Source organism: Chiloscyllium punctatum, chromosome 5, assembly GCF_047496795.1.
Source record: "Chiloscyllium punctatum isolate Juve2018m chromosome 5, sChiPun1.3, whole genome shotgun sequence".
NCBI lineage: Eukaryota > Metazoa > Chordata > Chondrichthyes > Orectolobiformes > Hemiscylliidae > Chiloscyllium > Chiloscyllium punctatum.
Window position 1 is genome coordinate 12114443 of NC_092743.1, and position 12998 is coordinate 12127440.

The window sequence follows — 12998 nt, forward strand, 5'->3', positions numbered from 1 at the left end:
GACTCCTGAATCCCCTGAACGAATGAATAATAACAAAAAAAAACTCTTTGTATTTCTGGTCAAGTTTTCAATAGTTTCTTTGAAAAGATTATTCAGTGGGTTTGGCTCCAACCCTAATATATTTGAAGCAGACATCCTGCTCCATGTACATGTGAGCGAACGTATGTTGGAAATGGTTCACAACTGGCGAATGTACAATATTGATAAGTGTCGAGAGTGTGGTGTTGGAAAAGCACAGCGGGTCAGGCAGCATCCGAGGAGCAGAAGAGTCAATGTTTCAGACAAAAGCCCTTCATCAGTTCCTGATGAAGGGCCTTTGCCCGAAACATCAACTCTCCTGCTCCTCGGATGCTTTTGAACACATAGTGCTCTCTCTCTCTCTCTCTCTCTCTCTCTCTCTCTCTCTCAAAGTTCGGATATCCTGGGGCACATTTCATGAGATAAATTAATGAATTTCGGATGAGACAATGAAAACAGCCCTGTCTCCTCTCTAGGATGGATGATACTGAAAGAATCCCAGAGTTTGCCCCTGGTTTCCAAGTCAATAGTTGCCTCCAAATAACATCGCTACAAAACATATCTGGTTACGATCACATTGCACTTGTAGGACCTTCCTACACTAAACCTGTTGGTCACATTTCCTGCATTTTAACAATGCCAACGTTTTAATGGTGCTTCTCTGGCTGTATAGTCTCTTGGGAGTAGTCTGACATTGTGAAAGGTGCTATATAAATGCCAATTTTGTTTTGGCTTTCAAGTCGTCAGCTAATCGGGAAGCCTGCTGTAATGGTGCTGGGTTGTGGACAATTGGCGATTGTCAATTGATAATTGGCAACCCATTCTGCTGCCCATTACAATCATGTCTGATCTGCTTGTGGCTTTTCTCCTTCTTCCGATCATCTTTGATCCCTTTATTGGTGAGAAATCAATCCACCTTTGACCTAAAAATATTGAGTTACTCTGCATCCACCGGGCAAAGATGTCTAAATACTCAAGGCTCTCAATGGAAAAACAATTGCTCTGCCCAGGACTGTAAGAAACTGCAGAGAGTTGTGAACACAGCCCAGACCATCACGCAAGCCAACCTTCCATCCACTGACTCCATCTATAGTTCTCACTGCCTCAGAGAGGCATCCAACAACATGTAAGACCCCTCCCACCCTGGTTATACTCTCTTCCAATAGGCAGAAGGTACAAAAGCTTAAACACACATACCAACAGTTTCAGAACAGCTTCTTCCCCGCTGTTATTAGACTGCTGAGTGGACCTTGCACATTTCAGTTCTAATGTTGATCTTGCTTTTGTGCATCTCCTGAACAGACATAGCCCTGTGCACCTCTCTCTGTCTAAACACCCTCTGATCTGTATGTCCTTGTTTGCTATGAACTGTCTGTATTGCTCACAAAACAAAGCTTTTCAATGTACTTAGATTTATTAAATCATGAGGAGCATGGTTAGGGTAAATAGACAAGGTCTTTTCCCTTGTAGGGAATAGGGGAGTCCAGAATGAGAGAGCATAAATTTAGGGTGAGAGGGGCAAGATTTAAAAGGGACCTAATGGACAATGTTTTCATGCAGAGGGTGGTGCGTGTACGGAATTAGCTACCAGAGGAAGTGGTGGAGGCTGGTACAATTACAATGTTTAAAACACATTTGGATGGATACATGAATAGAAATGGTTTAGAGGGATATGTGCCAAATGCTGGCAAATAGGACTAGATTAGGTTGGGATATCTGGTCAGCATGGATGAGTTGGACTGAAGTGTCTGTTTCCGTGCTGTACATCTATATGACTCAATGACTTAGGCACATGTGACAACAATAAATCAAATCAAATCAAATCAAGTGTTCCTCATCTCTGTCATAGATGGAGAAGTCTCTTATTTTCAAACAGTGTTCCCTTAATTCTAATCTCTCCCACAAAGGAGAAGCATTCATTCAACAGTGACCCCATTGAGTTCCATCAGAATCATATCCAGTTCAATAAGATTATTGCATGTTCTTTAAACTCCAATGGAGGACCAACCTTTCTCCATAAGATAGTCTTCCTCCGTAAACCAAATGAGCCTCTTCTTATGCATATGCAGGAGGAGGCCATGCCCCTTTGGTGTTATCATGAAATGAAGAGATGGTAAGGACTGCAGATGTTGGAGAAGTCAGAGTCGATAAAGTGTGGTGCTGGAAAAATCACAGCAGGTCAGGCAGCATCTGAGGAGCAAGAGAGTCAACAGTTCAGGCTGAATCCTTCATCAGGACTGGAGAGGGGGAAGGGGGCTGAGAAATAAATGGGGGGCTGGGACTGGAGATAGCTAGTTGGGATGGTGATAGGTGGATGAAGGATAGATGGTGATGGTGATGGGTTGGTAGGAAGTGTGGAGTCCTCTTGACCTGACCTACCTGTCCATCTTCCTTCCCGCCTGTCCTCTCCACACTTCCCACTGACATATCACCATCACTTCCTACCTTTGCTCACTTATCACCATCCCAACTACCTTTCCCCCAGCCCCAGCCCCTCCCCTCGTTCATTCCTTAGCCCCCTTCCCCCTCCGCAGTCCCGATGAAGGGTCAAGCCTAAAACGTTGACTCTCCTGCTCCTCAGATGGTGCCTGACCTGCTGTGCTTTTTCCAGCGCCACTCTTTATCAACTCTTATCAGTGAACTATTAATCGAAAAAAACAAAATACAGCTAATATTCTAGAGGGTTGGGATCAAATTCCACTAGAGCAGATGGTGGAATTTGAATTTAATCTGGAATTAAGAATCTACTGATAACCTTGAAGCCATTGTCGAATGTCAGAGAGAAAAAAAAAACATCTGGTTCACAAATGTCCTTCAGGGAAGGAAATCTGCCACCCTCACCAGGTCTGACATATATGTGACTCTAGGCCCACAGCAATGTAGTTGATTCTTAAATGCCCTTGGAGCAGTTAGAGATGGGCAATAAATGCTGTCTTAGCTAGAGATGCCCTCATCCTATGAATAAACTTCAAAAAAAAAGGAAATAAGAGATAATGGTGTTGTGGTAATGTCTAGTAACTCAATGTTTCTGTCAATGCCCTTGGGATGAGTGCTGAAATCCCACCAGCCCAGCTTAGTTCCTGAATAAATCCACTGCACAAAATTGATAGTGGTGACCACCATCCCTATCATCTATTCATGTCTAAGAGCTCATTGGGTTTACTGATGCCCATTCAGGATAAAAATTTATTGCCCCACGAGAGGAGGTACTACTACTCAAGTAGTAATGCAGAGCCTCAGGCTAATACTTTAGGGACATGTTTTTGAGTCCCATTGTCATCAAACACAGTCTTGTTCACTAATGTCCTTTCGGGAAGGAAATCTATTGTCTTTACCTGCCCTGGCCTACATGCCAATGTGGTTGACTCTTAACTGAAATGGTCAAGAGAGTTCAACCAATACGTGCCTATGTTCAATGAAAGAATGAAGAAAAGAAAATGCGACTCTAAGCTGATGGGTTAACAAGTCATAAGCAATTCAGGATAGGCAACAAATGCAGGCCTTGCTCGTGACACCCATAACTGTCAAACAAATGAAACAAAGCTCTTTGCACCAATCTACAGAGGAACCTCGATTATCTGGCATTCAATTATCTGGATATCGGATTATCTGGCAAGATCGCAAGGTCCCGATGCTCGGCTAAACAACATTGTCTGGCATTCAATTAACCGGAGTTTGGTTAACCAAACAGAATATTCCCCGCCTGTGTCCTTTGGATAGTTGAGGTTCCTCTGTAGTTGAATATTGGGCTATTATGCACAGTTCAGCTCCCCTTGTCTCAGGGGAGATCTACATGCCACAGAGAGAAATGCTATGATGTGTACAAGATTAACCTCTGTGTTGGTGGATTATTTTATGATGAGAAATTGCAGAAAAATTGGCCTGTATTGCGTAAAGTTTTCAAGAATGCTAGGTGATCTCATTGAACCTAGCAAATTTCTTACAGGGTGTGACAAGGTGGATGGAAATAGGATGCTCTCCCACGCTGGAGAGCCTACAACCAGAGAATGTAACCTCAAGGCAAGACTGAGATCTGGAGGAATTTCTTTGCACAGAAGATGGTGAATCGTTGGAATTCTCTACACCTGAGGGCTGTGAAAGCTCAATCATTGAGTAGGTCCAAGACAGAAATCAATAGAATTCTGGGGACAAAGACATGAAGGGAATTGGAGATAGTGTGTGAAGGTGATATTGAGGTAGATGGCCTGCTATTATTTGATTGCATGGCAGAGCTGTGTCAGTGGGTAGAATGGCCTACAATTGTCCCAATTCTCTTATTCTCCTTACTAACACAGGTTTAAGGTGTAGAAAGGCTGGGTTTACAAAAATTGAACAAAACTGTACCAAAGACAGCTTCACTTCTCAAAGTTACAAATGACCTTCTTCAGGATGGGCTGACCACATGGTCCTCCACCAAATCCCTTCCGCCATCATCCAGCTGAGTGAAATTTATTTGCCCAGTACCTATCTATCCAGACAATGCCTTCCCTTCCCCTTCCAAAGATCTGATCTTAGCTCTCCACCTTCCTCCTGCCTCTTAGTTACATTCAAACCATCTCAACTAATCACTCTATCTTCAGAAGGGAGGTGATGGTCTAGTCGTATTAGCACTGGACTGTTATTCCAGAGACACAAGAAATGTCCTGGGGACCAAGGTTCGAATTCCATCAAGGCGTCTGGTGGAATTTGAATTGAATGAAAGTCTGGAATTAGAGGTCTGGCAATGATCCCAATCATTGCTGGAGACCAATCCATCTGGTTCACTAATGCCCCTTAGGGAAGGAAATCTGTCCTTACCTGGTCTGGCTGACATGTGCCTTCAGACCCACAGCAATGTAGTTCACTTTCAACTACAATGTGAGCAATAAATGCTGAGCTAGCCACTAATGCCCTCACTCTGTGAATGAAAAATTTTAAAAAAGTTCAAATCTGCATGTCTACCTCATTGTACCTCTCCAAAGCTGGGATTCATCATGCAGCTTGTTCAACATCGAATATTGGCTCAAAAATAAGTTTCGCTGATTAATGTTGGGAATTCAGTCATTCCACATTATCCTTCTTCTCATTCCTCACTCATAGAGTCATAGAGCTGTACAGCATTGAAACAGACTCTTTGGTCCAACTCGTCCATACCAACTAGACAACCAAACCCATTCTAGTCCCACTTGTCAGCACTTGGCCCATATCCCTCTTAATCCTTCCTATCCATGTACCCATCCAGATGCCTTTAAAATGTTGTAATTGTATCAGCCTCCACCTTTCTCTGAAAGCTCATACCATACACGCACTGCCCTATGTGTGAAAAAGTTGCACCTTAGGTCCCTTTTAAATCTTGCCCCTCTCACTTTAAACCTATGCCCTCTAGTTTTGGACCCTACTACACTTTGTCAACTTCATCCTATCTGGGCAGCACGGTGGCACATTGGTTAGCACTGCTGCCTCACAGCACCAGAGACTCAGGTTCAATTCCCACCTCAGGCAACTGTCTGTGCAGAGTTTGCACATTCTCCCCGTGTCTGTGTGGGTTTCCTCCAGGTGCTCCAGTTTCCTCCCACAGTCCAAAAATGTTCAGGTTAGGTGAATTGGCCATGGGAAATTGCCCATTGTGTTAGGTGTAGGGGAATGGGTCTGGGTGGGTTGCTCTTCGGAGGGTCAGTGTGGACTTGTTGGGCCTGTTTCCACACTGTAGGTAATATAAGTAAGTAATCATGCCCCTCATAATGCTATAAACCCTCAACTTCCATCACACCAGGGAAAACAGCCCCAGCCTATTCACCCTGTCCCCATAGCTCAACCTCTCCAACCCTGGCAACATCCTTGTAAATCATTTCTGAACACTTTTAAGTTTCAGAACATCCTTCCAAGAGCAGGGACATTATTCCAAAAGTGGCCTAACCAATGTCCTGTGCAGCCGCAACATGACCCTCCAACTTTTAAACTCAATGCACTGACCAATAAAGGCAAGTGTTCCAAACGTTTTCTTCACTATCCTATCTACCTGCGACTCCACTTCCAAGGAGCGATGAACCTGTGCTTCAAGGTCTCTTTGTTCAGCACCATTCCCATGGACCGTAGCATTAACCTGCTGATTCCACCACTACCCTCTGCTCCTTTCTGTTTGGTACATACCCCCAAATCTTGTTTGGCCCAGCTGAGGTATTATCCATAGCTGAGTGGGTATCCCAATCCAACACATGGCTGGTTTCAGTCCCATTCCAAAGACCTAGCCTGGAAACTCACTGACTGTCATTTGAAAGACACAACCAGGATTAAATCCTTGGTCGCCTCCTCTATCTGATCGACATTTTGCTCCACTTCCAAGGTCCTGGTGAAGACTCAGACTGCAATTTCTAGGGATGCCCCTGGTTTTCTCCAGCACTGTGTTTGTTTTAGATTTACAGCATCGACAGTATTTTGCTTTCAACTGAGTGAATATGTCTTGTTCCATTGAATTCTTATTGACCTCTGACATCACAAAGTTGACAATCAGGCTCAATGTCATGAAAAGAGCATGAGTATGCCCTTTTGGGCCTTACCTTTCTGAAAAAGCATGGCTAATCTCCTTCGAACTCAACTCTTCTTTCATACCAAGCCATTGAATTCTCTGCCACAGAAAGGGATTGAGGCCAACCCTTTGAATATTTTCAAGAAAGAGTTAAAAGTAGGGATCAAAGTGTATGGGGTGAAAATGGGAACAGGGTTGAATGATTAACCGTGATCAAATTGAATGGTGGAAAAGACTCCAACAAACAAATAACTTCCTTCTGATCCTATTTTCTACATTTCTATATTTTGCGTTTTATATTCAACAACACTCAGATCTGTCTGTGTGGTACTTTTTTGGAGTCTCTCACTACTTAAATGATGGCCTGCCTTTTGATTCTTCCTACCAAATTTCATGACCTTACACTTGTCTATATTAAACTACAGCTGCCAACATTCCCTCAAAGATTTCTTCACAGGAGTCGGTCTGAGTTGGATTGCGTGGGAAATGATGTGAAGGTGCCAGTATTGGACTGGGGTGTACAAAATTAAAAATCAGACAACACCAGGTTATATTTTAACAGGTTTATTTGGAAGCACTAGCTTTCAGAGTGCTGCTTCATCATCAGGGACAACCACCGGATGAAGGAGCAGCGCTCCAAAAGCTAGTACTTCCAAATGAACCTGTTGGACTATAACCTGGTGTTGTCTGATTTTTAACTGTGTGGGAAATGTTGAGATTCTGCTCAACCTTGAACTAAAGGGGAATGTCTGCTACAGTCTAATTCAATTGAGGCATTCGAGCGGGCATTCTGTGGCTATTGGATGGAAATGATGTGCAGGGACATGGAAGAAAGAGCAGGAGATGGGAACTAGATAATACAATGGGCTAAACAGCCTCCTTCTGCACCGTAATAATTTGATGATTCTGTGATTCTGTAACATATACATGCTTTGGCTGGGAGCCCATGCTGTTCATGGGGTTTCTGTGGTGTTGCTGGCTCATCATTCATGTAGTTAAATCTCTTCTTGTCCTCACAGCTCCCCCACTCCATAACCTCCTTTGACAACTACCTGGGAACTCAGCATTTGACAACTTCTGACCTCTTGTGCTTCCCCTGATTTTCCTTGTGTCCACTACTGGTGCCAACCCTTTCAACTGTTAACATTCTGAGTTCAGGGATTCTCTCTTGAAATTTCTCCCCCTCTAGTCCTCCCCCTCTTCTTCTTAAACACACTCTTTAGCTATTAACAGGGCGCCCCAATACCTCCTTCTTTGGCTCAGCACCAAAATTGATTTGATGGTGAACTAGTGTAGTTCCATGAGATGCTTTACAACCTTAAAGACACCAGATGAATGCAAATTGCTGCTGTTAATTTTGTTGCTCATGTGATCTTCCAGATTATTGTGAAGAACACAATGGAATACACTTTAAGATATCTCTTGGGTGGAAATATAAAAAAGAAACGAGGAAATCTACTTTGGAAACCTGGCATAGAAAGCTGAGTTAGCAGTCATCACTCTGAGAGCAAACCAGAAACCTCCTGGGGTTAGCGTCAATGAAGAGAGTCGATATCATCAAATGGCCAACCCAAGAGGAAATCCTGCAAATGTGGAAAGGACATCATTGTAAATTTCTTCGTGAGTGGTGACAGCTTTCCAAAGCATTTATTTTGGCACAAGTTTCTGTTCAAGCTTATTGCTGAATGCAAGTTTTTCCACAAATCAGTACAGTGTGGCATTTGGGGATTGAGCGACAGGGAGAGGCTAAATAGGCTGGGGCATTTTCCCCTGGAGTGTGAGAGGCTGTGGAGTGACCTTATAGAGGTCTATAAAATCATGAGGGGCATGGATAGGGTGAATAGCCAAGATCTGTTTTAGCAGGGTAAGGGAGTCTAAAACTAGAGGGCAGAGGTTTAAGGTGAGAGGCCCTGATTGGCAACATTTTCACGCAGAGGCTGATGTGTGTATGGAATGAGCTGCCAGAGGAAATGATGAAGGTTGGTACAATTGTAGCATTTAATAGGCATCTGGATGGATATATGAATTGGAAGAGTTTAGAGGAATATGGGCCAAGTGGAACTAGATGAGTTTAGGATATCTGGTCGACATGGACGTGTTGGACCAAAGGGTCTGTTTCTGTGCTGCACAACTCTATGATTCTATGACTCTATTAAAATATTTTGCATCAAAATACATCCCCAGATATAGTTGAACCAGTAGCAACATGAGATTTAGGAACAGGTGTATGTTCATCATTTGCCCTACCATGGTTGGTCTGGTTATGCTGGTGTATACTCAGACCTACCCTACCATGGTTAGTCTGGTTATGCTGGTGTATACTCAGACCTACCCTACCGTGGTTGGTCTGGTTATGCTGGTGTATACTCAGACCTGCCCTACCATGTTTGATCTGGTTATGCTGGTGTATGCTCAGGGTGGTAAAAACAATGACTGCAGATGCTGGAAACCAGATTCTGGATTAGTGGTGCTGGAAGAGCACAGCAGTTCAGGCAGCATCCAAGTAGCTTCGAAATCGACGTTTCGGGCAAAAGCCCTTCATCAGGAATAAAGGCAGTGAGCCTGAAGCATGGAGAGATAAGCTAGAGGAAGGTAGCATAGAGTACAATGGGTGAGTGGGGGAGGGGATGAAGGTGATAGGTCAAGGAGGAGAGGGTGGAGTGGATAGGTGGAAAAGAAGATAGGCAGGTAGGACAAGTCCGGACAAGTTATGGGGACAGTTACTGAGCTGGAAGTTTAGAACTAGGGTGAGATGGGGGAAGGGGAAATGAGGAAACTGTTGAAGTCCACATTGATGAGGCAGGCACTAAGGAAGCAAAGGTGGCTGTGGTAGCGAGTTTGTTTCACGACATGGTTGAAGAGCTTCAGGGCAGAGGAAATGACCTGGGAGTTGCAGTGGGAGAGGGACTCCCTGAGATTCTTGTAGAGAGACGAGGAAAACTTCTTCAAGGCAGCCATCCTTGCAAGAGGATTCGCAGTAGGGTTAAAATCAACGAGGTAAAAACAATGACTGCAGATGCTGGAAACCAGATTCTGGATTAGTGGTGCTGGAAGCGCACAGCGGTTCTGGCAGCATCCAAGTCGGTGTATGCTCAGACCTGTCCTACCATGGTTAGTCTGGTTATGCTGGTGTATACTCAGACCTACCCTACCATGGTTAGTCTGGTTATGCTGGTGTATGCTCATCATCTTCCCTACCATGGCTGGTCTGGTTATGCTGGTGTATGCTCATCATCTGCCCTTCCATGGTTGGTCTGGTTATGCTGGTGTATACTGAGACCTACCCTACCATGGCTGGTCTGGTTATGCTGGTGTATGCTCATCATCTGCCCTACCATGGTTGGTCTGGTTATGCTGGTGTATACATGGCTGGTCTGGTTATGAGCTCAGTTTGGCTTTCCTACCTTCTTTATAACCTAAAAACTCCAACTCAGCTTTGAATATACTTGAGAACCCACCCCCATAACTTCCTGGAGAAAATAATTCAATTAAATTAACAATCAGTCCCAAGAAAAATCTCTGCAAATTTCCCTCTTATTCTTAAACTGTATCCTTAGTTTCATTTTTGCCACAATAGCAAATATCTATCCATTTCATTAATACATCTGAAAATTTTTTTTTACAAAATATAAACAAAGAGGATTGATGAGGGCAGAGTGGTGGATGTGATCTAAACAGATTTCAGTAAGGCATTTGATAAGGTTCCACAAGGTCCACTGGTTAGCAAGGTTCAATTACATGGCATACATGGAGAACTAGCCACTTGGATACAGAACTGGCTTGAAGGGAGGAGACAGAGGGTATAGTAGAGGGTTTGCTTGTCAGACTGGAGGTCTGTGACCAGCGATGCACTGTAAGGATCAGTGTTGGGTCCATCGATTTCTGCCATTAACATAAATGATTTGGAAATGAACACAGGGGTATGGGTAGTAGGTTTGCAGATGACACCAAAATTGGATGTGTAGCCAGCAGTGAAGAAGGTTACCTCAGACTACAATGGGATCTTGATCAGATGGGCCAATGGGCCGAGGAGTGACAGAGTTTAATTTAGATAAATGTGAGGCGCTGCATTTTGGAAAAACAAAACAGGGCAGGACTTATACACTTAATGATAAGGTCCTAGGGGAGGGTTGCTGAACAAAGAGACCTTGGAGTGCAGGTTCATAGCTCCTTGAAAGTGGAGTTAGGCAGGATAATGAAGAAGGCGTTTGGGCCACTTGCCTTAATTGGTCAGTACATTAAGAATAAGAGTTGGGAGGGTAAAAACAAGGACTGCAGATGCTGGAAACCAGATTCTGGATTAGAGTGGTGCTGGAAAAGCACAGCAGTTCAGACAGCATCCGAGGAGCTGGAGAATCGACGTTTCGGGCAAAAGCCCTTCCTGATGAAGCCGTATTCCTGATGAAGGGTCTGTGCCCGAAACGTCGATTTTCCTGCTCCTCGGATGCTGTCTGAACTGCTGTGCTTTTCCAGCACCACTCTAGTCCAAAATAAGAGTTGGGAGGTCATGTTGCAGCTATATGGGACATTAGTTCAGCTACTTTTGGAATACAGTGCACAATTCTGGTCTCCCTGCTCTAGGAAAGATGTTGTGAAACTTGAAAAGGTTTAGAAAAGATGTTGCCAGGGTTGAGAAATAGGGAGAGGCTGAATAGGCTGGGGCTAGTCTCCCTGCAGTGTCAGAGGCAGAAGGGTGACATGATAGAAGTTTATAGAATCATTTATAGGGGCATTGATAGCGTGAATAATCAAGGTCATTTTCCGAGGGTAGGTGTCCAAGTCTAGAGGCAATAGGTTTAGGACGAGAGGGGAAAGATTTAAAAGGGACCAAAGGAGCAACTGTTTTACACAGAGGGTGGTACGTGTATGGAATGAGCAGCCAGAGGAAGTGGGGAAGCTGGGTACAATGACAGCATTTAAAAGGCATCTAGTTGGGTATATTAACAGGAAGGGTTTAGAAGTATATGAGCCAAATGCTGGCAAGTGGGACGAGATTCATGTAGGATATCTAGCCGGCATGGACGACTAGGACCAAAGGGTCTATTTCCATGCTGTACAGCTCCATGATGGTACAAATCTATATACCAGCCTTTACTGAGAGTGTCTCATTCAGAACTTGTCAATACCCTGATCTGAAATGACTGAAAATGACTTTAAAAAGCTGGAGAGTCACTCACTAGTTTAAAAATAGAAAATATTGGAAACCCTAGTTGAGTCTGGCAGCATCTCTGGAAAGAGAAACAGAGTTAGCGTTTCAGGTAACCCAGCATTTGTTATTTGTTACTTCACTGGTGTTTGGTGACCATGTTTTTCCATGTGTGACCCATCCTGATAACAGTTAGAGAGAGTTACAACAGTTTCTCAGTGATCAACAAAAATAGCACCCCCTAAAGTTTCATGTTTTTCGACCTTCACTGTAAAATCCTCATTGACTAAACATTATGTAACAGACAATTCGTATCAGTAAAAAGGTAAAGTCACTACATTTGATTTGATTTATTGTTGCTGGGTGTACCTTAGTACAGTGAAAAGTTTTATTTTGCAAGCAGATCACAGCAAACAGGGACAAACAGCCCACAGAGTGTTGAGACAGAGTGAGGCATACAAGGTTACAGCTGCGCAGGAGGTGCACAAAAACAAGATGACATTAGATTTGAAATTAGAGAGGTCCAGCAGCCTAATAACAGCCGGGAATAAGCTGTTCTTGAACCTGCTGATGCGAATGTTCAGCTATAGCCCCAGAAGGGTGATCTCTCATCAGAGAGAGAAAATTAATGATGATTTAACCTAAAGGTCACCAGAGTTCAGGTGGTGGAGAGGGTGAGGTTGAGAACACGGGGCCTTCGTGATAACCTCAGGTGACAGAGTACCTGAACCCAGTGGCTGAACCTAGATGGCATCACGAGATGGTCACTCAAGCTAACTGGCCCCCAGGGAAAGCTGATGTAATATACAACAGAATAGGTACCTCCCATGAATTAATAAAGTCAACGGAAAATTATTGCAAACTGCTATGCTCTCAGTAGAAATGTATCCTTATAGATTAAATCCCACACACCACCTGGCTTTTCAGCTAGTTCCCTTTTCCTTACCATAGCAGAGTGCATCTTCCAGTGTTCTCTGAAAGTTCCTTCACTCTGACTTCTGTGTTTCCTCAGAAAAACCTCCAGTTGCAAGTCCACATTGACAACTCGCTCATGTTTAAACTTCAAAGGCCTCTCTTTCCTTCTCCTTTCCATGGAGAAGTTTTGCGCAGGTGAGCATGCTGCTCTCAAAACCTTTCCTTGCCTGCTCTTACACACAACACCACCTCTCTCTCCCTCTCTGCAGGTGGCTGAGTCTGAAAGTCTGTGTCCAGAAAGATAGGATACTCCTCTTTTATGTCAAACTTGAAACCTTGCACTGGAGTTTCTACAGATTTTTAGCCTGCACCTTTTCCCCATGATAATTTGTCTACCAGCTACAAGGCACAATC